General features: G+C 44.5%; 1 pseudogene across 1 annotated transcript; it reads right to left on the reverse strand.

The window, feature by feature from the left end:
• Positions 1-203: 203 nt before the first annotated feature.
• On the reverse strand, positions 204-18,719 carry Nid2-ps14 (nidogen 2, pseudogene 14; annotated as a pseudogene). Its single transcript, XR_015685866.1, has 4 exons — positions 18,447-18,719; positions 17,430-17,736; positions 6,641-6,872; positions 204-1,003 (listed from the first exon to the last, which is right to left on the reverse strand). The product of XR_015685866.1 is annotated as a nidogen 2, pseudogene 14 (transcript).
• Between the last annotated feature and the right edge of the window lie 6,422 nt (positions 18,720-25,141).

Here is a 25,141-nt window from a genome sequence, read left to right on the forward strand (position 1 = left end):
CGAAATTTTTCATTACACTTGGGAAGAGAGCTGGCTGTATAATCCAGGCTGGCCTAGAATTCTCTATATGGCCCAGGCTACTCTTGAACCTAGACAATCTGTCTGTCTCAGCCTGCCCCAGCCTTCCCCACCCTTCCCCAGCCTGCCCCAGCCTGCCCTTGCCTGCCCTAGCCTGCCCCAGCCTGTCCCAGCCTGCCCGGTACAGGGATGGGCCCAGGTGAATGACCATATCTAGTTTGTCAACTCTGCTATATTTTCTTTAAACAAAACCTCAAATGCCCAGTTTTTCAATGCACTTGCCTTGAGCTTTAGAACTCACATAGTCATCCATTCCTACCACATACCTCCCTCCACTCAGGGGTGGCATGTACCAGAATCGGGGTAATTAGGAAGGATTTCTCCTTCCAAAGGAGCGACGGGAACATCTGGCTGTGAAGGCACTGGCCATGCCTCTGGATAGGACTGGGTGTTTCTGTTCCCAAGGTCTTTCCTGCCTGGAGTTAGGAAAGCTGCATCTGCCTGTGGAGGAGCTGGGGTTCTGGTGCCCATTGGATCCAAAAGCAATGCTGGGTCCTTGAAATCCAGGACCTCTACTTCTCACACAGGTGGCCCCTGTTTCCCGGTAGGATGGCCAGTTAACAGGTGCTGGGTGTGGCAAAGGAGAAGCGTGATCAAAATCTGGAGACGTGGTGCCAACATCCACAAAGCTCGAATTAGCCTTGGATTTGAAAGACACATCAATACATTGATTCTGCTGTGGTCTTCCAGGGCCTCCCCTGGTTCAATTGGTGGGTATTCTACATCCTCTCCATTCTCCTTGTGATAATTGCAACTGTCCTCAGTACAGATCTCCAGGGCTGCAGCATGGTTGAAGGAGTGCTCCAGCGCTGAGGAGCAGGCTGTGGAATGGTCACCTCTGACCGTGACTGGCCAGACATTGTCCAGGGCCAGTCTGCTGCTGATGTGAAAAGGCCACGCCCCAGGAATCCCCGGGTTGCTTAGTCTAAGAACAGAGGAAAGAGTGGATTGTAACCAGTCCATTCACCCTCCTTCAGAATTCATATTGAAATCAAAAGACTTTAACGATCAAAGTCAAACTTTCCATGCTATGTCAAACAGAAGCAAAGCTTCTAAGTAACTGAGATAGATACTGTACAGGAACGTTGTTATAAGCTGCCTTTTGTCTGGCATTGTATATGGAACACTAAGCCATCAGGTTATATGTCTGCTCCAGAAGCCCAAATCAAATATTCTGTCAAAAACCTGGCTGTCTTGAGAGCAAACATAGAATGCAAGAATATTTTATGCTTTCTCGACGTGAATGAAAACTTAAATCGGACTCAAGCTTACTTAAGCTTAAAATTCCTAAAACACTTAAATAGTACTGATTTCTACAAGCTGTGCCTACACCAGTGCTTATCAGTCTTCACTGTGCTCTGCAAGATAGGGGTGGTAGCTGTGCTAGACCTTAGTGAGGAAAAAGTTGGTTTTGAGAGGTTAGCTAATCTTCAGATCATACAGCCAAAAGTTGGCAAAGCCACGGCAAGAATTTCATGGTAACATGAAACTTTGTCTTCCAAACATCTCTGTGTACTCTGATTCACATAGACTAATTTATTAATGACAGAGGATACATCTAGATAGATCTAGGATAGGTAGATCTATCAGTACTTTTTAATGACCAAGTCTAAAACAATTTTTGAGCAAAAGTTCAACATGAGTAAGATACAAATGTATTAATCAAAATGAGGCTCAGTATTTGGGAACAGGACTTCATTTTCTCTGTAGAGTAGACCATGAACCCCTCTTAGTTCCCAAGAATCTCTTTTCTCAGAGGAGTCCCACCAGCTAGTCCCAGCTATCCTGAAACTTAAGATCTTCTGCTGGGTTGTGGCACTACTCATGTCAGCTCAGTCACCTACTATCTCAGTGTCAATGGTACGCTTGCTGTGAAGAGGACAGCCATGTGTAAGGTGACTCCTAACCCTAAGAGAAAGCTCGGGTTCAGAAGGTTCTGGAAGGATGAAGGAATGCCCATTCAGAGCCTGCCCCACATGTAGCCCATATATATACACCCACCGAACTAGATAAGATGGATGAAACAAAGAAGTGCAGGCTGACAGGAACTAGATGTAGATCTCTCCTGAGAGACACAGCCAGAATATGGCAAATGCATAGGTGAATGCCAGCAGCAAACCACTGAACCAAGAACGGGACCACCCCATTGAAGGAATCAGAGAAAGGACTTAAAGAGCTTGAAGGGGCTTGAGACCCCATATGAACAACAATGCCAACCAACCAGAGCTTCAGGTGACTAAGTCACTACCCAAAGACTGACCCTGGGCTCCAACTGCATAGATAACAATGAATAGCCTAGTAAGGGCACCAGTGGAAGGGGAAGCCCTTCATCCTGCCAAGACTGAACCTCCAGTGAATGTGATTGTTGGGGGGAGGGTGGTAATGGGGGGAGGATGGGGAGGGGAACACCCATATAGAGTGGGAGGGGAAAGGTGTTAGGGGGATGTTGGCCTGGAAACCAGGAAAGGGAATAACAATTGAAATGTAAATAAAAAATACCCAATTTAATAAAGATGGAGAAAAAAATGACTTTGGAAAACGGGACCTAGCCAATGATATCAATCCTGTGTTTGCACAAAATACCAAAGCTCAAATTATCCCAGACTATGTAATTTCCTCAAAAGTCAACAATCAAGAATAAGAGGGAATGGCTAAAAAGAGGTATTAAGATCCACTGAATCATATAACGAGATCTTTGTTCACTGGGGCAAGTATTCATCATTCTAGTCTAGGTTTCTACTGCAATAATGAAGAGAGTTGAGGTTTTCTTCAGTTCTCTATCTCTCTCTCATTCTGTGCACTGTCCACTAGCCACTACCTGTACCCAAGTGTATTCATGATACTCTGCTGTACTGGCTGGATTTCGTCACCCTGATGCAGACCTGAGAAGAGATTGCCTCACACAGGCCTGAAGGCAAGTCTGGGGGAGGGGCGTTTTCTTGGTTAATGATTGGTGGCAGGAAGAGCAGTTCACTATGGGTGATACCACCCTAGGGTACCATCTATGGTTGTGTAAGAAATCAGGCTGAGTAAGACAGAGGAACCAAGCCAATAATAATGTTCCTCCATGGCTTCTGCTCCAGTTCCTACCTCCCTCTAGGTTCCTGTCTTGCTTTAGTTCCTGCCTTGGCTCCCCTAATGCACCGTGTGACCCAGGACAGTAAACCAAATAAACCCTCTCCTCCCCAATCAGGTCAGTGTTCGTCCCTTCTCTGATTTGTTATATTCAATTGCTAAGGTTTCTTTTCATTTTTTTGAGACACAGTCTCATGTAGCTGATGATAACCTTGAGCTTCTATTCCTCCTGCCTGCACCTCCCAAACACTGGGATACCAGGTGTGATACTAAACCCTGTTTGTGTGGCACAAAGGTCAAAACTCTGGGCTTTGTGTCCGCAAGGCAATGTTCTACCAGCAGAGCTTCAACTCTTGCCCTCAGTTGGTGCTTATAGAAATTAGGGTTGCAAATAAAACACACCACAGAAGACAAAAATCCAGGCTGAAAAAATGACTTAGCAGGGAAAGCCACTTACCTACAAGAGCTTAGAGCTATACCCAGAATCCACATGGTAGGGGGAGAGCACAAACTCTGACAAACTATCTCATTTTATTAAGTGTGAGGAACACCAAATTTGTCAATCACTCTGGTCATGTCTCACGCTGCTCCTTTCTGGCACACGCCTGACACCTCCCCACCAGCTGCCTCCAACCCCCAACTCCCACACAGTAATGTAGTTTTAAAAACTGAAACCAATCAGTAAGAAGAGACCCTGGAGCCCCAGCCCATCCCACAGCAGGGTATTGCAGCTGGGAAATCTCTTTTTTTTTTCTGGGGCTGGGGACCGAACCCAGGACCTTGCACTTCCTAGGTAAGCGCTCTACCACTGAGCCAAATCCCCAACCCCCCTCTTTTTTTTTAAAGATTTATTCATTTTATTATATATAAGTACACTGTACCTGTCTTCAGATACACCAGAAGAGGGCATCGATCTCTTTACAAATGGTTGTGAGCCACGTGTGGTTGCTGGGACTTGAACTCAGGACCTCTGGAAGAGTAGTCGGGTGCTCTTAATCACTGAGCCATCTCTCCAGCTCCTGGGAAACCTCTTGAGTTTGGAAGTGGACAGCTTCAAAGCTTCAAAGAGTAAGAAAATACAAATCATGCAAGAGTGGAGCTAAATAAATGCCTTCTAATGAGACATAAATCAATATCCTGGTGTTTGCCACAGCACCTGGTGGGAATCTAAACAGTTAATTTACCCTCCACACTGAGGTCCTTTATGAATGCTCACAGATAGAATTTGTCTCCTAGAAAGAAAAACTGTATCACAAAACAGAACAGCCATGCTGGCCCCCCTGTGACTAATCCCTTCCCAGGAACTACTCTCTTCCCTACCTGAATATTCATATGTTTCAGAAGAGGCCTGCAAACATGAATAATGTATGACCCCTGTTGGAGGAAGAGATTCCAGGACTAGGAAAATGTTCTTCTCCTTGGAGGGGTACAGCAAAGCATCCAGAGGGAGCTAGGACTATGATCCTGAGCTACTTTAGTTTACAAATGTTGTCCTCAATGCTGGGCATGTGTGATGCAATGTTTCAACCCTTAAAACAACGATACTGACAGAAGCTGGAGGAAAGAAGCCTAGGAGACAGTGTTAAGTATGGAAACACTGAATGGGAGGCAAAGCCCACGCTGAAAGGGGAGGTAGCAGAGTTGTCACTCAGAGTAGTGGTAGGATAATTCTGACTTGCATTTTATGTTATTCCATTGTCTGTAGTTTGTCTCATTTTATTAAGCGTGAGGAACACCAAATTTGTCAATCACTCTGGTCATGTCTCACGCTGCTCCTTTCTGGCACACGCCTGTGTCTTAAAAATTGTAGTATTTCAAGCACTCAGCCCTCCTTCCAAGGGGCTCTAGGTACAACCTGGGGAGAGAGAGTCTTTAAGCTAGAGGGTAAGAGGTTAGAGGAGAAAGGATAGAGACCAACTGCTAAGTCTGTTCTAGAGTCTAGACTACACAGACTACGGTGAGATGGAGACCAAGACCCGGTACGGATCACAGAACAGGAGGGGACACTTGTATGTAGAACCCTTGGAAATAAGGCTGAGTGCTTGAAATACTACGATTTTTAAAGGCAAAACCCCTGGACACCAACAGAATCTGGGAAGGACCAAGCATCACAGAGTATTAGAATGAGAATTGGTACCTGCATAGCCATAAGAAGCTGCTGTGTGTGTGCATGTGTGTGCCCGTGTGTCTGTGCCTGTGTGTGTGTGCAAAAAGCATGTGAGGAGAAAGTTGTGTTTCCCTACTAGAGCCATAAAGGCCTTCATACACGTGCTCACACACACATGCATGCACATGTACGCATGCGCACGAGCGCCTACGCACACACACACACACACACACACACACACACACACAAACACTGTCATCCATTCACTCTGGTTCTTCACTGTCTCCTTTGATGCTTTCCAGAAATATCAAAATTGCAGGAGAGGGGCAGATTGAGCTGTAACCGGAGTGACTGATAAAATGAACCAAAATACAAACAACCAGATAACATGAAATCCAAGTAAGAAACACCCTATCTACTCTGCATAAGAGATCACCCCTGTATCCATACTTCAGAGCTGTATTGGCTATGGCTCGGCCATTTAACTCTGACATAAGCACCTTTCATAATTTCGGTAAGACTATTGGTAAAACTGGGAAGATAGTTATACTTACCGCCTGTAAGTTGAGAGAGTTTTAATTAAGATAATATCTGCAAGGGTTTTATCACAATGCTCTGCAGATAAAGTGATCGGCAAATTTTTGCTCTGTCACTCTATCTGCCCATGATCTAGTTTGACTGAGAAGCAACTATGGGAAGCCACAAAGTAACTACTGTGGGCTAAGCTAGTATTGCAAAATACAAAGACAAAAGAGCCCACCTGAAGTCGATAGTCTCTTAGGAGCACCAACTGGACAGACACCTGCAGAATAGCCTATTGCAGCACTAGCAGAATAACCCACTGGGGAGACTAAGAAATGAATTTGTCTCTGGCAACGCTGTGGATAAACAAGTCAGCATGATTTCTAGTGATGGTGGCAAAAGAATCCTGAGACGACTAAAAGCCTCATCTACCTCCCCCCTCCATTATAGTATTCATAATTTAATCCTTAACAATACCTGTTTGAAAGACTGAATCATGATGCCTCCTCTCCAGAAAAGCATCCACTGAGGCAGTTAGTTATGACTGGATATTTTTATGTAGCCCATTTATTGTAGAACAATATTTTTCACAGCAAGTCCCAGTAGTTCTGCAAAAACATATAATCACTGCTGGTTCTGGTTTCTATGCCTGACAGATAGTGCAGGAAAAAGAAAGAATCTTTTAAATATTGGACAGCCTGAAGCTCCAGAGGTCCAGCTTAGCTCTTGGTTTTCAACCAGCGCCTTTCTTAGAAGCCACCAAAGGTTATTATCAAATGGTTTCTGGCCACTAGAGATAGTGTCCCTCCTAAATGTCCTTCCAGTGCATAGCACAGTCACACACTCCACATTACTCACTGGTAGAGATTCTTCACCGACTGCTCACAGTTAGTCAGGCTGAAATACAGGGCTTTTCTCTTCACATCATCTGCTTCCCCTTGGCAGAATCCCACCTTAGCAGGAAGCTGCAGCTGGACACTGTAGGATTCTTTGGGGTGAGTTCCAAAAACTGAAGACCATTGGGAGGATAGAGAAAGAGGGCATAGGAATCACATTCATCGGATGCCAGAACAGCCTGGAAAGTGTTCAGCTGCAGACAAAAAGGAATTGCAGACACCCTTAAACAAAGAAATAAACAAAAGAAGAAAATCAGAACACAGGTAAGGTGTTCCAACAAGGGGGCAGAGGCCAGATCCTTTTTAGGATTTCCCCATGTTGATTTTGAACATAATCTCCTTTAGAATCCCCTCTTCAAATTACAAATATAATTTTGTAAACCATGTGTTATTTTTTTAATCTTTTCTACCAATTTAGATCAATAGTTAAATAATGCATAAATGAAACACTGGTTTAAAATCTTTAGGATTGAAGGGAAGAGGATGAAGAAGAACTAACACTAAGGATATTTGAAAAAGCCATATGAAGGGCCAGAGAGATGGACAGTTAAGGGCACAGGCTGCCCTTCCAGAGGTCCTGGGTTCAATTCCCAGCACCTACTTGCCCATGGTAACTCACCCCTGCTTGTAACTTCAGTTCCAGGACTTCTGACAGCCTCACATAGACATAAAAGTAGGTAAAACGTCCACGAACATTAAAATACAAAAGCCATATGAAAAGCTACTTGCCAACTTACAACGAACGTTACAAGGTGGGTAATTCTCCTTCCATTGGCTACAAGTTCTCAAAAAGTCCAGAGCTAGATGTAGGACACCTTGCTCTCAAGTTGTTGGTCGAGGATGTCACAGAGATGATACCAGAGTTGTCAATTCTCATAACTCAGGGCTATCCATCAGAATGTGATGGTAAGATCCTATAGCTGATGACACCACACAAGTAGGTCAAAGAACTTGAAGAAATCACACAGACCTGCCTGCACAGTACTTAGCAGGAAGCTTCCACCCCTGCTAGCTACCCTTTATGATGCTAGAAGATGCTATGCAGACTATTCTCACTCCACTGTGACTACTCAGGGCTACATAACAAAAGCCCTGGCAAGATGTACTCATGGGTGCGCCATAAATGGCAGGAATGTAATGAGGATCACCAATCATTTTCTGGGTGGATTCAAGGTCTGCACTACAAGAGGAAACTTTTGCCTGGCATTGTAAATCTGGTCAGGAAACCATGGCAGAGAGGCTCATAAGCCCTGGGAGTGAACCATAACTACTATTTTCTTAAATGGATATATAGTATCAAACTATACCAGTTACAAGCTCATAGATTAACACAGCTCTCGGTTGTCATTGGGGGAGCATCTTCATACAGTGGATGGTAGTTAATACACATTCATAACTAGTCCGAGTATTGAGAATGAACTTTCTGTGGAGAGCTCAGCCACAGAAGCTCCCACCGTATCAAGTTCCCTCAAGGCTCAGGGAATATTGGAAAGAAAAGAGGTGGAAAGAGTTTAAGAGCCAAGGTCAGGAGGAGTTGGATCAAAACAATGACATGTTCTCATGATATGGTCGTTGAACTCACAAACTCAGTGCACTTGGTGTCCAGCAGAAGAGCAAACCACTCAACATTCCAGCATGGATGTGGTAGGGCACTAAAGCCACTGCCTGCAGCTAAGAAGATTCTGTCACTTGAGAACTGCTAGGGGAGGGTTTTCTTTAGGGGTATGGTCCCTAGTGAGTGGACCATGCTGCATCCTTCGGCATCCACTATGTTGGTTTTCCAGTATGTATTTGGCTCCTGTTGGTTGTCTGGTTTGGCTTTGGCCTCCACTCACTAACACATCTGAATATTAATTCATCGGGGTTGGGTACCCGCTAAACCACATTATGTTTGATGCTGCAGTCAGGACAGAGCCAAAAAACTATGCCCCAAGAGCCTGAATTATAGGAGAGAGAAACAGCCAGGACTGGAATTTTAGGAGAGTGACTGGGGACAGGCATGGTGGCAGAGGCCACAGAAAAAGGAGAGTGTCCAGGACATCAGAGTGGGGTAGGGTAGCATCACAGTGGCAGCCAATGAATGAAGATAAACACTGTGGGAGCCAAAGCAGACCTAGATGAGAGTTGGAGTCTGAATTAACACCAGGGTGACTGTGGAATTACTCCCTGATATTTCATTTACAGAGTTTCAAAGGGACCTTTTCTGCCATTACCACCTTCTTCCACCAAAAAATTAGTTAAGGGATGCTCCACTGGCTTAGACGCTGTAGTTGGCTTCTCTCACTAGATCATATATGTTTTACAATTTAATAGGGAACTGGGGAGACATTTCTCTTACAAATACTCGCTTTATAAAGAAGGTGGATGATAAGAAGGAAAAGAAATCACTTATTGGTATCATTACCTCTTCATTTTGCTAAACAAGACAAACTGACACAGCAAGAACCTCAAAACTGAATACAAGGAACGAATGTGTCCTTGTGCTTTGTTCTGCCTTGTTCTAGAACATCTCAAATGTTACTTTTACCTTTCTGACACGTAATGCTAAAGTACAGCTTTGAGGTTTGGGTAATAAGACAAAGAAATGCAGATATTAATATGGTTTCAAGAAAAAATCTGTATTCTCTAAATGGAAGAGTTTGCTTACCTTCCTTGTTTTTCAAAAAAAATTCATGAATTCAGTCCCCACATTCTACATTTGTTGCAGCTGTAGTCCTCAAGTATGTCATCTGCGGGGCTATACCCTCCCCAGAAAGGTCAAAACCTCTAAGTTTCCAACTCAGGTACATACTCAGGTACATGAAGAATATGCGTCATCCATCATCAGCCAGGGTAGGGCCAGAGGCTGTGAAAGCTTTATTTCAGTCACAACAAAGTTCAAGTAGGAGATAAAAAGCCGAACTAATAATCCCATCCTTAAATAACCAACTGTGGAGGCTCCAGGTATGGAGGCCACAATCAACTTCACAAGATAAGGGAGAACCAAGGTTCTAAATTTACAGAAATTCCATATGATAAGGGCTGTCTACATGTGGAGATCAGAAGGCAGTGAGGAGGAGGTCTGGGAAGAAGTGAGGAGGCTGTGATGGGAGAGCCTGACTTTTAATCTGGAGATCTGTACATGTAGTGCCTTATTTGCTCTATGTCTTTTCTGTGTCACCTTTTGGCGAAGCACTCACTTCAGATGGCAAGTTTTTAATTTCCTTATCCCCACTAAAAGAGGCAAATAACAGAGGAGAAAACAACAAAAACTTCCTTTTAATATAATTTATGATCCCAAAGTACATTCCGGAAGAGTTGAGCTGCTTGAAATCTGCCACACATGAACCCCTTGTCAGGGCTACAGACTTCCACACAGAATCACTAAAAGGCCACTTCATAGGCTCTGAAGAGCCCCTCCTTAGAGGCACCCTCTGTCTGACTCTTTTCCAAAGGGAAAGGCCCTCACATTCCCAGAGATAAGTTTTCCAAGAGTCCTCCACACTGGTTCTGAAAGTAAGCCCTCAGTTGCACTGCCAAAACCTGTACAAGAGTCATGGTCTCCCAACCTCCCCAAAGAGAAAGAGAGAGTGCCAGCTAGGAGAGGAGCTCTCCACAGGGTGGGGAGCAGTACAAAGAGGATCAGGTCAGAGTTGCCCAGCTGCAAGGTCTCCAGTTTCCTGTTCAGACAGAAAACCAGAAGGCTTCTCAAACATACCATCCAACAAGGGTAAAACATCAACCAGCAGAATGACATCTTTACAACGTGGGATTTGTCTATTCAGCCTTACCAAAATGATAACAAAATAAGAAATGAGGTGCTTCCTTCCTGGGGGACAAAGTTCAATGCTCAGTCTTCTTTAAGGACACATTCTCTGGAGGTGTAAGGCCACTGATTCTGGCCTCCGATGTTTGGTGTGAACACCAACCACCACTTTGTATGTTACTTTTTCCCCATTCCCATGGGAACACTGATGTGCTTGGGGTATTCCAAATTCACCCCTGTCCTGCAGAGTTAAGAGAATGCCTAATGCTTTCACGATGGCATAGTGTATCCTCCTTCATATGTACTCTTCAAGGACACCTAAGCAGTTTTCTTCAACCCATTTTCATATATCTAGTTATTCTCTATCCTCTCTGTCTTCACTGACATGTGGTAAATTACACATGTACCATTTCTGTGGACTCTAGCTTCATAAATTAAAAGCTACAGCTAAATTCAAAGTTCTTGATCAACAACTGTCACCTCTGCACCAACTCAACACCCACCATTCCATTTTAAAGCATCCAGGGACCAGCTGTGATGCATACTATTAGCTGTCAATCTGACGCTATCTACAACCAACCAGAAATAGTCACCAGGCATGTCTCTGATAAAGTATCTTGATTAGATTAATTAAGGAGGGAAGACCCACCCTAAATATAGACACCACCATTCCCTGGGCTGAGGCTTGCACTGCATACAAAGAAGAAAGAAAGCTTAGAAACAACACCCATCTTTCTCTGCTTCCTGGCTACAGATACAATGTTTCCATCCTTTTGTGAAGCAACTTCCACCCTCCCATTCCTCTCCCAGGATGCAGCCCAGACTAGGGCAAGCTCTCCTACCATTCACACTCAGTTCCCATTCCTGTGGTCCTTCCAACCCAAATGAAATTCCTAATCAACAAAAACCTTCGACATACATTCTAACTCAGTTCTAGATAACACCCTCTTCCCCAGTGAGAACACAACAGCCTTCCCCTGACACCAAAAACACACAGAGCAACAACCACAACCACAACAACAACAACAAAAAACGGTACCCATCCTTACTCAGATCTTCTGGCCATAACCTCTTTGCTCTATGAAGTGACAGTTTAAGAAATCTCAGATTAACTAAATGAACAAACACTTTATTTGGTCATTTTTGTAATGCAGTTGCACCATGCCATTCTTGCATGCCGGGTAGAACACTCTGTCACACCCAATGTGAACATCCTGGAGGGAATGAAGAGAGCAGAAACATTTCACACTGTAAAGATGTTATTCATCTGATGTCATTTCCAGTGACTAATATTAATATTACTATACCAGATGTAAGAAAACTATGTAGAGATCACAGAATCTTCCAGGCAAAGGAGATTGGTGTGTGCCAAAATCTACCTCAAAAATAAAAAAAAAAATCTATCAAAGCAAGAGTTCAATCCCAGGATCTTCAAAATATTCAGAAGAGCCTTCCACAGGAGTAATTGAAAACACATCTTGTGCTCAAAACCTCAGCAAATGGAACAAGTCCTGAAGCCCATTTAGCCTATGGCAATATCTGAAGAACAATATGGATGTTTGGAAAAGTTAAAAAACAAGAAAGCTACAGAATTTTCCCCACCAAATTCCCCTAGAAAAAGATAAGAAAAACAAAGGGGAAAAAAGCCAAAACAGTAATTTGGAAAACCCTCCATTTAAAAAGTACTTATAAAGAAGTCCACAGAAGGCTCGAAAGGTAAATAAATCCATTGCCTTGAAATCCAAGTTCAGTTTCAGGAACCCATGTAAAAGGAGAGAACTGGTACTGGGAGGATCTCCTCCCAATCTCTGCATGTGCACCCCGCTACGTGCACACATAAATCATACAAAACCACATACCATATATGTCCTACACACATACCATACACACACCCCACATATATATCATGCACACACAAGTGGCCTCAATGCAGTATTCACATACCATACAAACACCACATACTCACACACGACATGCACATACCATATGCATATAAACACACCATACAGACACACACAAGCACAAACATCATGCACATACACCCATCATACACACATACCATACACAGACACACACATCACACACACACATATTCATACACATATACAAGCACACACATCATGCACATACACACATCATACACATAAACCATACAGAGACACACACATCACACACAAACATATACAAACACACACATAATGCACAAATGCAGACATACATACACATCATGAACAAGCAGACACACAATTTCATATACAGCATAAACATAGATTATTTACATACACACACCCCATACATAGACATACATATTCACATGTAGCATGTAAACATATACTTACACATACATGCACACACAGAGAGAGAATAAAATGAAATAAAACAACCAAGTCCTTACATAAAGGAGTTCTACCACAAGATCGTTACATGGCAGGAACAACACATCGCCTTGGTTAATTCTCATGACAACCCTAAAAAGTCAGCACTACCATGTCAATCTACAGCTTAGAAAATGAAGACTGAGGGCTTGTGTTTTCCAAGACCACTGCTGCAAGTGTTTTCTGCCTTGTTCCTGACTTCATAAGTACCTGGAAGGTGTAATGAAAGAATTACTGTGCCTATGGGTGTTGCTCATTCATGAAGGACTTACTTAGCTAACCTTCGTGAGGACTTGTGTTCAAGTCCCAGAACTGCAAAATTGAAGGAAGAGCTGGGAATATGGTTCAGTGTGAGGAGTTGCTATTCAAGCATAAGCACCTGAGTTTGATCCCTAGAATACACACTGAACAAAAACAGTCATGGTGTCTGTCAGTCCCAGATCTGTAGTCCCATAAGAAGGAAGGCAACTCCGAGAGCCTCGTCACCCAGCAATCAATCCTGGCTTAGCTGCTGAGTACTGGGTCAGAGGGAGGTGTGCCTGAAAATGATTTGAAAGGGAGCTGGATAGAGTGCTCAGCAGGTTAAAGGCACTTACCTCAGATGCCTGATGACCAGAGCTCAATTCCCAGACCCCATCAAGGGGGATTAGCAGAGAGCTGACTCTGAAGTTGTGCTGTGACTACCACAGTGTCAAAGAATGCACACGTACACAGAACAAATAAATAATTTTTAAAAGGTGGATAGTGCCTAAGGAATGACACTCAAAGTTCTTCTCTGATCTGCACACACATGCGTCTCCACACAAATGTGAGCCATGCATGAATGTCTGTGTGTGCCTGCACATGCGCACACATGCGCAGGCACACACAGAGACACAGGTACCGCATGCACGGACACCAAAAGGAAACTGTCAAAGACTGTTTCTAATGAAATGTTGCTAATGAAATGAGAATCCTAAGTAGTAAACTCATCTCTCTAGGGCTGTAACCTTCATGTCAAATAAACAGTAAAACACTTGGGACCCACCGCAGCCTCAAGACCCCGGAGCCTCAGTGCAAATGCTTCTTGCTCTAATTTTTGTTTGTTTGTTGTTTGTTTTTTCTGTTGCAAGAGGCTAGCTAATTCAGCTGAATTTTCCTTGGGAGCAGCAGAACAGTAATTTCATAGTGAGGTTATCATCAGAAGCATCCTTCACAGCAACTTCACTCCAGTTCACTTCCTTTGAATATGGCTCCTAGAACTGTCCTAGCACCAAAGCCACAATGAACACTAAAACGCTAACCTTATTTATTAGATGTCTTCAGAAAAAGTGCAACGATTGTTACTGTAACTACTTATATGATTCGTATACAGAAAATGGGTCTTGCATGAAAAGTGTAAGAAAGGGGAAAGTATGTCTTCTAAGGTGACTTTGCCTCACTTAAGGCAGATTTGGAAATTATTTTCTCTTCTGTGATATAAACAGTTATTACTGTACTTATCCTGTGGGACTGTGTCGAGAAGACAGTATAAAACACTCCTGCAAGAAGGTAAGGAGAGGGGAGCAGAGGGATGGCTCCCTGGTTGAGATCATTGGCTCTTCTTCCAGAGGACCCATGTTCATTTCCCAGCACTCACAGGACAGCTCACAACTGTAGGTAATCCGGTCCAGGGTATTCCATGGGCACTGTATGCAACGGTGTGTAGGCATATGACCCATGTACATAAACACAATTTTAAAAATTTAAAGAGAAGTCTGATAGTGTGAACAAATAGACTATTTAACAGTTGTCTAAGTAGTTTGCCCTTCGACCCTTACTAACTAAGGTCACCAGAAAGACTATGGCTCAGCTAGTAGAGTGCCTGGTCAGCCTGTACTCTCGGTTCAGTTCCCATCAAATGGGTAGGGTGTGATGCTGCACACCCACTATCTCAGCACAGGTCAGTCAGGTCAAAAGGATCAGAGATTCAAGATCATCCTCCATTATGAGGTTTGAAGCCAACCTGAGATGCATGGGGGGGGGGGATCAAAAGCAAAACAAAAGGAGCAACATAAACGTCAGACTCCCCACTTCAAATCGTTCAAGGCTGCCTACTTCCAGGAACCAATTGCAGTCCTCAGAGGGGACAACATCTCTACCCTTGAGTGCTCCTGCATCAGATCCCAGAACCCTGCTCTTCTGAAAGACACTGTGCCTGCCATGCCCCTTGTACATTAACCTCCAGCGCACAGGCTGATACATGCTCTGCCTTCTATCCTGGAGAAATTGCTTGCTCACTGAAACCTACCCAAATGGAATCCCTGAATCAAGATGGGTTAGGAGGAAGCTCTAGCTGGAGAGTCTACCATATTACCACAACAAAAGGTTATCAATAGTGTTCCTACTAAATGTAAGAGAGGCCATTCAGAGTAAGAGCATTCCGCTTAGAGTCTATGTCTATTTCAGTGCCGATATAAGGAAAATGTGTAAAAGTAGTTTCTGAATTAACAAATATCGACTATGTTCAGATAGAGATTATATATGATAGATATGACTCTCTGCATATATAACCCTAACCCTAACCCATTACTCCTAACCCTGCCCCTGTGACATAGATTTTTTTAACATTACAAGAGAAGCTGGGAAGGCAGCACACCCTATGAAGTGCTTGCTGTGCGTGCATGAAGTCCTGATTTGAATGGCAGCACCCAGATCAAAAGCAGGTCATGGCAGCACATTTGTAATCTCTGCTCTGGAGAGAAAAACAAGCAGATCCCTAGGGCTCACTGGCCAGCAAGCCTAGCCTAACTGGGGAGCCCCAGGTCCCAGAGAGACCCTGAGTAGAAAGACAAGATGGCTCCCAAACAAAGACATTTAAAGTTGACCTCTGGTTCACACATGCATATGCACACATGAGCATGCACACCCACACTCTCACTCATAAATTAAAAAATTTAAAAAAGACTGTAAGAAAATATAAATATTAGAATTGGCGACCTAGTTGCTTGTATTAGAAAAGTCTATTTTTTTCCACTATAAGCTTGTTATACATGATATTGGATAAACGTTTTAAAAAGAATGTATGAATGAATGACTGAGTGAATGAAACTTAACAGTGGGGACTGTCTTCTCTAGCCCTCTAGCTGGCTGGCCTGTGCCAAGGAGGCAGTGTTTGAGTTGAAGGTATTCTGTTGAACTGTAATTGAGATGTCAAACCAAAGGCATTACAAGGCTAGTCAGTAAACAAAACTGGATGTTAGCCTGTCAAGTAAGAAACTGAAACTTCAAACAATTTCTCCATCTCTGCTAGCGCAGGCTTTAGGAAAACATGTCTCTTCCTTTAAGTTCACAGAACAAACAGGAACAATGGGCAAGCTCTTAGGGAAGACATCACTTCTGTAGCTCAGAGGCACTAGGGGAGTTAAAGCAAACACAGATTTGCTCCAGGTCTATGGCATTTTACACCCAGGTGGAATTTCACAAGAGGACTCTGTCTCTACCTACACCAGGAATGAGGCCATTTACCCTCACCCACCCATACCTGCTTCACATGTTGCCAAGACCAAAGTCAGAGCAGAGTTGGTGTTTTCTCCAGGGAGACTGCAAAGCAGGCTCTTGCAGACAGAAGTATGTAAACTGTTACAAAGGCAATGTGGAGAAAGCTACAAGGAACTTACTAAGAAGTTCATGGCATGCTTGCTCACTCTCCTGTGATGTCAGCTAAGGCTGTGCAGTGTTTTGACACTTTAAAAAGTGTTGGCTTTGAAGAGGTGGCTCAACACCTAGTAGTCCTTTCAGCATGCTAGCTCAAATCTCTGTATCCATTGTCAGTCAAGCAGTTCACAACTGCCTGTATGTAACAACTCCAGCTTCAGGGGGCCCAAGCCCTCTTCTGGCCCTACCAACACAAGCAGACACAGAGAAAGACAAACACACACACACACACACACACACACACACACACACACGAATAAAATAAAAACCTTATAAAGCGTTTTATAGTATTGATTATAGTAAAAACGTCATGGGAGCAACGTTAATGACCACTAGGAAGGGTGAGATTTTATACGGTTGTAAGAAATGTTACAGAAATACACTGACCAGAGCATACTAAATAGAAGAACTAGCAAGTGAAATAGTAATATGGGCACTGTGGACCCACTGTTGTCAACAGCAACAATATTAAAGAAATAACTAGAAATGTACACACGAACCTACGGGTTATTTTTGGTTTCTCCAGACAGGGTTTCTCTGTATTTTGTCCTGGAACTCACTTTGTAGACCAGGCTCGCCTAGAACTCACAGAGATCTGTTTGCCTCTCTGACTCTGCTGGGATTGAAGGTGAGTGACACCACACCCAGCTCATACAAAAAAAAAAAAAAAAAGTTGTTCCTTTTTAAATTTCCCAAATTTTTAATTTTTTTGATGAATATATCATTAGAAATATTTGTGTACTTATAGGTGATTCGAGAAAAAAGAAAAAAAAACCTGTAAAGTGCCTTAAGTTCCGTCAGAGTCTTTGGTATCTGCACCTTAGTCCCTCATTTTACTAAGCGATTTTCATAGTGTTGAGGAGCAGAATCAAGAGAATGCCTCTTAGCCAATGTCTTAGTTTCCAGTTCAAGCCCAACCCTTCTGTTTATTCAGCTGCAGGGTAACCCTGGCTTACCTCTCCAGACCATGCAGCCCCAAGCCTGTCCTCCTCCTAGGCGCCCACTTGCTCCCAGGTGGCCAGGAAGAAGTGGGTAGGGGGGAAGCTGGACCTGGTCAGCGGGAAGCCTGTGCACAGGTAGCAAGCAGCCAGACTCAGCACATCCCAGGATGTGTCCTCCATACAGGATCCGGCCACTGCTGTGACTCGAGTGGCTGTCAGCCAGGAATGGGGCGATGGCTGGGAAGTCAGTAGGAAAATCATCAATGACATATTAAGTCTCCCTGGGTAAGTCCTGGGTGGAGATGATGCCATTGGTGCCCACCTACAATAAGACCACAGGGCGGTGAGACAGTTCAGCAGGTAAGGGCACTCTGCTGTCAAACCTGACGACTTGAGTTTTAGGACCAGACAGAGGGTGGGATAAAAAAAAAATAAAACTGGTTGTTCTTTGCTCTTCACACGCATGAGGTGGCACGTGAATCCCGCCCCACATAAACATTTTTAAAGGGCAAAACGGTGGTCGCTCAAACTGGTGGTGGGCAACCACCAGTCGAATGCACCTACGGTCCGAGTTCTACTCGAGTCAAGAAGACTCCCTCCTCTTTGCAGGTTGAGACACATCCAGGGAAACAAACTCAACTTTGGCGACAGTGCTCTAGTGCACTGCGACCCACAGGTGCGGCCACTCTTGAACCCGCTCATCTTTCTCCACCACTGCACACCTTGGGCGCCGTGTCCTTAATTAGATTGCTATGCCTGCGTGCACAGCCTCCCACCGCCCCTAAACGCAAACCGCACTAGCAGCCTCAACTTCATCTTCCTGCCTGGGAAGTCGAAGTAGAGGGGGACGGTTCCAGCTCTCCCTTGAAATGATCCTTATTCCTCCACAGTAGGGATCAAGAAGCTGCAGTGCCACTGCTAAGCCCGGTGTCCAGTGGCGATGACAGTTAAACATTGAGGTTAGTTGCTCCACACCCTGGGAAGAAACTACAACCCCACACCAAGCCACACACCTCTGGGAGCTGAACTTACATAGAGGTTGCTGAACTGGTCACTGTAGAAGCATAGAGGTACTGCTAGCTTCACAGCCGGGGAGCTTCCAACGTCGCCCTCCTGTGGCAGCCGATCTCCCCACAACTCCCCGTAAGGAAAGAGCTCCACAGGACGCAGAGCCCCGGCTCGTGACAGCAGCACCAGCACCAGGAGCAGCGATAGGCGGTGATGGCGCCTGGCTGTGAGGTCCCAAGACATGCTCATTCCTCCCTGGCTCTGCCCTCCACACCTCGAGTCTCTGCAGGCCACTGTGCCCGCCAGATGCCCACTCGGACCTTTGGTCCGAAATGCGGGCCCAAACACTGCGCTGATTGGCTACAGCTCTCAGCCACTGACCAATCAGCGACTCTGAGAAAGTATGCCAGTGGCCACTACAACTGGTTCTCCTTAGGTTTCCTAAGACTGCTGTAGTTTGGTGGAGCAGCCAGCCTGGGAAGGTGAGACTGTTGGCCGGATCTGGTCTGGGCTGTCCCAAGTACTCCTGGGCTACCCACGACTCTCCAGTATGGGTAATGACGCTGCAGGAGGTGACCTCCTGGGCTGGAGTGACACTCGGTGCTCGGGCAGCTGTAGGCTGTAAGCGACTGTGCGCTCTAGGTTGGCAGAGCAAGAGAGGGTAATGAGATTACACACTGGAGTTTTCTCCCTGCCCTGGCTTCCCAGTACCCCTCTCGCAAGAGGCCAGGCCTTCGGATAAAGATTCAAAGAAGCTTTGTCTCTATCTGGGGACTGCTCCGCCCCACCCACATTTCCTGCTGAGAAGCATGCCTTTGTGAAAGGCTGACTCCCAAGTTCTATCCCTAATCACTGGCTAACCTTTGGGAGGACACTGACACCCTCTGAAATGTCCTCCCCAGCTGTTTACCTTCCCTGGGGCAAACCACCCCAGCACGGACTGTGAATCCCACTTTGTGTGACACCATTCAATTGGAGCCTGGAGTGAAGCTGCCTGGCGCCAGGGCGGGACAACTGAGTCTTTTCTCCCAAAGTAAAGGAACTGCCCTAGCAGGAGGCCACAGAGTCCATAACCCCAGCTGCCCTGTAGGGCTGGAAACCTCACAACCTGGAAAGCAGCTGCACCTGTGTTGGGGAACCCCCTCCACCATAAACATCCCCTCTGCTCTAAGCCTCGGGAGCCGGATGAGATTTTATTACCATTTTATTATCAGGAGCATGAAATTTCCCACATAGAGCCAGTTTTCTCTCAGCTAGGCCCACCCCCCACGGGCTCCTTAGAAGCACAGGTAGTTTTTAAAAAAGCCTTAGACATACTTTAAAGGACTCCCAAAACCAGCTTTCTCGTTGTGTTTTTCCCAGCCATGTAATTCTTAATTATTTATATATTATTTAATATATTTTTTATTATTTGGCTCCAAGGGGCCAAATACTAAAATCCTTGAAGATACCAGACTGACAGACTCCGAATCAACACAACAGAAAAGGCCCAGAGCAGTTTGTCCCTGCAAGCTGGAGAGAGCTATGTTTTCTCCCTCAGAAAACAAACTGAAGCTCGCACTTTTTTTTTCCTCATTTGCTCCCCTGTGACCAAGTATTTACATTTTGCTGAGGACAAAATGGTGTCTCAGAGGCAGGAGGCGATTTGACTTGTCCAAATTATTTACTCTTATTTACTCTTAGTTATTTATTTAACCTTATTTACTCTTCCACCCACCTTACATTCTGCCTCTGGCTCAACATTTCTCCTCTGGCTCAGCATCCCTCCATTCAGCATAACAATAGCTCTAACATTGACTGGAGGTCTAGCCTACAAATTAGAGGCAAACCAAAATCAAAGATGGAATCCCCACAGCTTGATTTCCTAGTGTTCTCTTTCTTGTATAAATGCCCATCCTCCCATGCACTCCTACTCTCCAACAACCCACCCCTGCCAACCTGAGAAGGGTAGGCTAGCTTGTGAACTCTGACCAACAGAATGGGGCCATAGTGATCAGAATTGACTTCAATGGCCTTTCTGTCTTGCCAGTCAACACCATATCTCCACTGGTTCTGAGGAAGCTATATACTCCCTTAGGAGGGCAACACATAGTAAAGAACTCCAGAGAGCCTCTGGTCACCAGCCAGCAAGAACCAAACTCTGCCAAGAGACCTATAAATGAGCTTCTGGAGTCTTGAGATAGCACCACAACCATGGTTGACTTCGGTTGCAGCCATGTGATAGACCCTTGAAGCAAGGGCCTCATTTAAGCCATAACACATTCTTAATTCATAATGACCCTGAGAAGTACTAAATATGTGTTGTCTTAAGGCATTTCATTTAAGAGGAGTTGCTGGACATTAATAGATAACCAAATCAGGAGAACACTGTGCTAAGGAAACTAAACTTGAAGAGTGTTTGGGTTTTTTTTGTTTGTTTGTTTGTTTGTTTGTTTGTTTTTAAGTGATTATTGTCACGTGACTGGTGTATGTCAAAGCTTATCTTTAAACCCAGTTTTGTCTTGTCTCTAGACTTCTACCTTCAACTGCAAATTGTACTGACTCAATGGCATTTTTACTTTGCAACGTAACTTAGGTTAGATTCACCTCTGGCTATGCTACCAGCTGTCAAATGCCACCTCCTACGTTTCATGATGCAGAATAACTCAAACACTAGTCCCGTTCCCTGTGGTGGGTAAATTTTTCCACCAGTCTACAAATGACCCTTTGTATCCCTCGAGGCATGAAGCAATAGTCTTCAGAATGCTTTCCTGGACAACAACTTGATTTAGAAGCCTCTTGCTCAGCACATACCCCACATTACTTACCAAGGTGGAAGGTCTTCCCATATCTCTCTTGTGATCCAATTAGACACCTTCAGTATGTTTTGGCAGAAGAAATTTTGTCTTATTCTGAGCCTGTCAAATGCCTAGAAATTCGAGGAGTATTTCTTGAGTGAGTGAAGCCAAGCAAGCCAGCCTGGGACTAGGACCGAGTTTTGCTGGCCCAGAACAGTGGTCTTTCTCACTGTCCACCCCACCTTTTCTACTAACGGGACCTAATTTGTAATCCTCTTTACCAGGCTGCTTAGCAACCCACCCACTACTGTACTCCAGTTTTCATCAGTCTCTCATTCATTTGGCAATATTCCTGCAAGCTTACCCAGGTGGGTAAGCTTATGAGGGCTTTCATGACCTGGTCCTCGACCTTATTGGCCCACGATCACAATTAGGTTTGGAAACTGAAGAATAAGTACAAGGCTCTAACATACCATGTAGTCACCAGCAAAACAGGAAAACTGACTTTGAAAGTAAAGATAGTACTGGATTTGATTCCTACATAATCTGAGGATCAAGAAGTGAATCCAGCAGAGAGATGGCTGAAGTGAATGGTCTTGTGTCCCTGAATTACAGCTGTGCTTAAACAAACATTCTTTGGAGTTTCTACATTTATTTTTAAATGACTCCATGGCACCAAAAGAGAGGCTTCTCCTTTAAAGTGTCACTTTGTGTCTTGGGGAAAAGGCAATTTCTGTCATAGCTGTTCCACTAATCAGAGGGAAGAGCTGCTTCTCTGGTACCTATACCTCCGTTTGCAAGGATAGAATTTCTGTGAGCTGCCCAGCTGGCTGAAGAGGCAGAGGCCCCTTTCAAGCTCAGATTATAAGGGACTACAGAAGTGTTTAGTCCTCTTGGATTGGGTCCTTACGGTGACTGACACCATTTGAGAACTGAGATTATTCTATCCCCCTCAAGATAGGGACTGAACCAGACACCCTGCTTCCCAATAGATCTCACGTGACTCTCCACACATTCCTGTTATGAATACTGTGACCTCAAGAATGATGATACTTCCTGTTATTTTGCTTAGGAAAATGAAAGCACATCTGTTCTCTGTGTGCAGATAAATGCAAGTTCTCAAGAGCACATTCCATGCATAGGTGGGGGAGCATGCTCCATGGTGAGTCAGACGAGCATGCTCCATGGTGAGTCAGACAAGCATGCTCCATGGTCAGTCAGATGAGCATGCTCAATGGTCAGTCAGAGGAGCATGCTCAATGTTTAGTCTGATGAGCATGCTCCATGGTGAGTCAGAGGAGTATGCTCCATGGTCAGTCAGATGAGCATGCTCAATGGTCAGTCAGAGGAGCATGCTCAATGTTTAGTCTGATGAGCATGCTCCATAGTGAGTCAGAGGAGCATGCTCCATGGTCAGTCAGAGGAGCATGCTCAATGGTTAGTGAGATGAGCATGCTCCAAGGATGGGCCAGAAGTATATGCTCCATGGACTGTCAGAGAAGCATGCCCCATGCAAAGTCAGAGGAGCACACTCTCTGTGTAGCCCAGCTCTTGTAGTACTCAGGCACTCTTTGCATAACTTTGCTATCCAACTATATTGCAAGGTTGGTGTCATGGCCTGTGAAAAAAATAGAATAGGGCAAATTAGCACGTCTTCTCAGACTGAGGCTCACGTGGAATTATGTTGGGCCTAAGAAATACCACGCGCAAGATAGCATTTGATGAGATGTACGGTGTATAATGACTGTGAGTCTTGCAGTCTTGTCATCTGTGTTACTGACCATGTAGGTTTCCTATAATTTTAAATACAGAGATGGTATGGGGGGGGGCATTCAGATTCTTTCCCAACAGCCTTCCTCTTCTTTTCTTTGGACTCAAAAGCTTCATACTGTTCAGATTCTAAATGCAGCAAAGCTAGGAATGGTGGCCCCCATTCTGACAGACAACTAAAATTGGTCCGGCAGTCATGATTACAGTTGCTACCTCTTCCATTGCAGAACACATCCCTTGGATGTCTGAAACTGTGTGTTAGGGCTTTTCCTATGCACCCCTAGGACAGCATTGAGTTGTTAATTAGGTGCAGCTGAAGGGGCTGGAGACTGCTCAGCAGTTAAAAGAATTTGCTGCTCTCAAGGAGCCCCTGAGTTTGGTACTGGGCACCTACTTCATGCAACTCAGGACTGTCTCATAGTCTAGGGAACGTGTAAAACAGAGACACACAGACACACATACCTACACGTAGTTAAAAATCGTAATAAAAGTAAGCCCTAAGGCATTAACAAAAACAGAATGGAACAAGATGCTTTAATAAGACTTACTGAAAAAAACCTATGCATTATTTATTTCTGGAAGTGTGGGGGCTGCAGGTACTTCGCCATGAATAACTAAGACAATAAAATACAAAGTCATGGATAAAGGGCGATGCCTGAATGCCTTTTCTCATTCCTACAAGTGTCTCCTGTGCCTTCAACCATTCCCTTCCTATTGGCCTTTCTCCTAATCCCTAACTATATCCCAGTCAAGCCATTAATGTTTTTCTCTACTTCCTACTGCATTGATTTTCTTCCTCTACATTTTTAGAGCCTCTGCTGAGAAGGAATTTAAAAAAGCCAGCTGCCTTCCTTTACAATACAGGGAAATGGACTGTTCCATTTCCACCAACAGATGGCTCAGCTCGAGACCAGCTATGAAATCATATGACAAAATTCTCTATGCAATTTCCAGCCTTTTACCTTTAGACCTCTTTGGTATTTCTCGCCCTTCTGGAGTCTCTTTCTAGAAATTCTCTGCCCGGCTCTCCTCTCTGGTCATCTCCTTATATTCTTCCTTAAGGTCTCTGTTTTATGCCTCTGCTCTAAAAGCATGTCATTACTGAGGCCTGATTCTCTTTCTGCTACATGCCATCCTGGACTCTTCTAATGGCCCCTGCTCACAGCTAGAGTCTCAGACCCAGCCCTGAGCCTTTGGCTTTTGAACTTACATCCAGCCTTTTGCTGAGTTTCCCCTGAGACTCCACATCAAGAACTAGAAGAATTTCTAAATTCCACGTTTCTTCTAAAGGCATGTATTGTTACCATTACCCTGCTGCAGGTCCTCATTGTATCTCACCTGCTCCCTATGGTAGAAGAAATGGTAGCTTAACTTATTCATTGTTTATTCCCAGTTTCCCATGCCCAGACCTTTTATACAAGGAGAATTACTGCTTGCTTAGTTTTTCTTACAGCCAAAGATGGCCATTGGAGATGGTATGTACCTGACTTGCAGAAATCTACTGAGGCTGTTGGTCTCTGGAAGGGCCTTTATGATGGATGATAAAGGAACTGTTGGCTTATATCCCACTCTTGTATCATTAAACACAACTGCAAGGTCCTGTGCTCAACCAATCATCTTCTCTTATGGCAGAATGGCCTCTAGGAGAGCAAAGCATGACAAAGCCAAACTGCAGAGAGCAGAGTACCTGAATCAGTCATTGCCCTCCTGTCACCACCCCTTCATTGTGAGAGAAAACACACCACTGCTGGCGTAAGATTTTCTTACATGTAGGCATTCCTATGCCTTATTAATACACTCTACACTTAACCCTGCACTGTCCATAAAATTTAAACAACTCTATGGTATATCTCTGTCCGGCATGCTTGGGTGGAGCTTCCCCACCTTCCTGGAAAGCTAATCCTGTTCTGTATCTCCTCTGATACATCCTGTTCTTTCCAGCCTTACATCATCAGAATACTGAACTATTTCTCTCCAGTACCCCATCTGCAAAAACAGCTGGATCCTGGTATACCTCAGCGGATGCTGCTCCTTGCCATTCCCACCTGCAGATGTTCCAAAGAACCTGCTCTTTCTGCATGCCTAATACTTGGGCATATGTTTCTCAGCCTTTCATCTAAACTCTCTAGTTCTCTAGTTAGGTCTGTCATTTCCAAAGACTCCAGGGTTTGA

The sequence above is a fragment of the Rattus norvegicus genome, chromosome 4 (genome assembly GCF_021556685.1).
Source record: "Rattus norvegicus strain SHRSP/BbbUtx chromosome 4, alternate assembly SHRSP_T2T, whole genome shotgun sequence".
In the NCBI taxonomy this organism is placed as follows: Eukaryota; Metazoa; Chordata; class Mammalia; order Rodentia; family Muridae; genus Rattus; species Rattus norvegicus.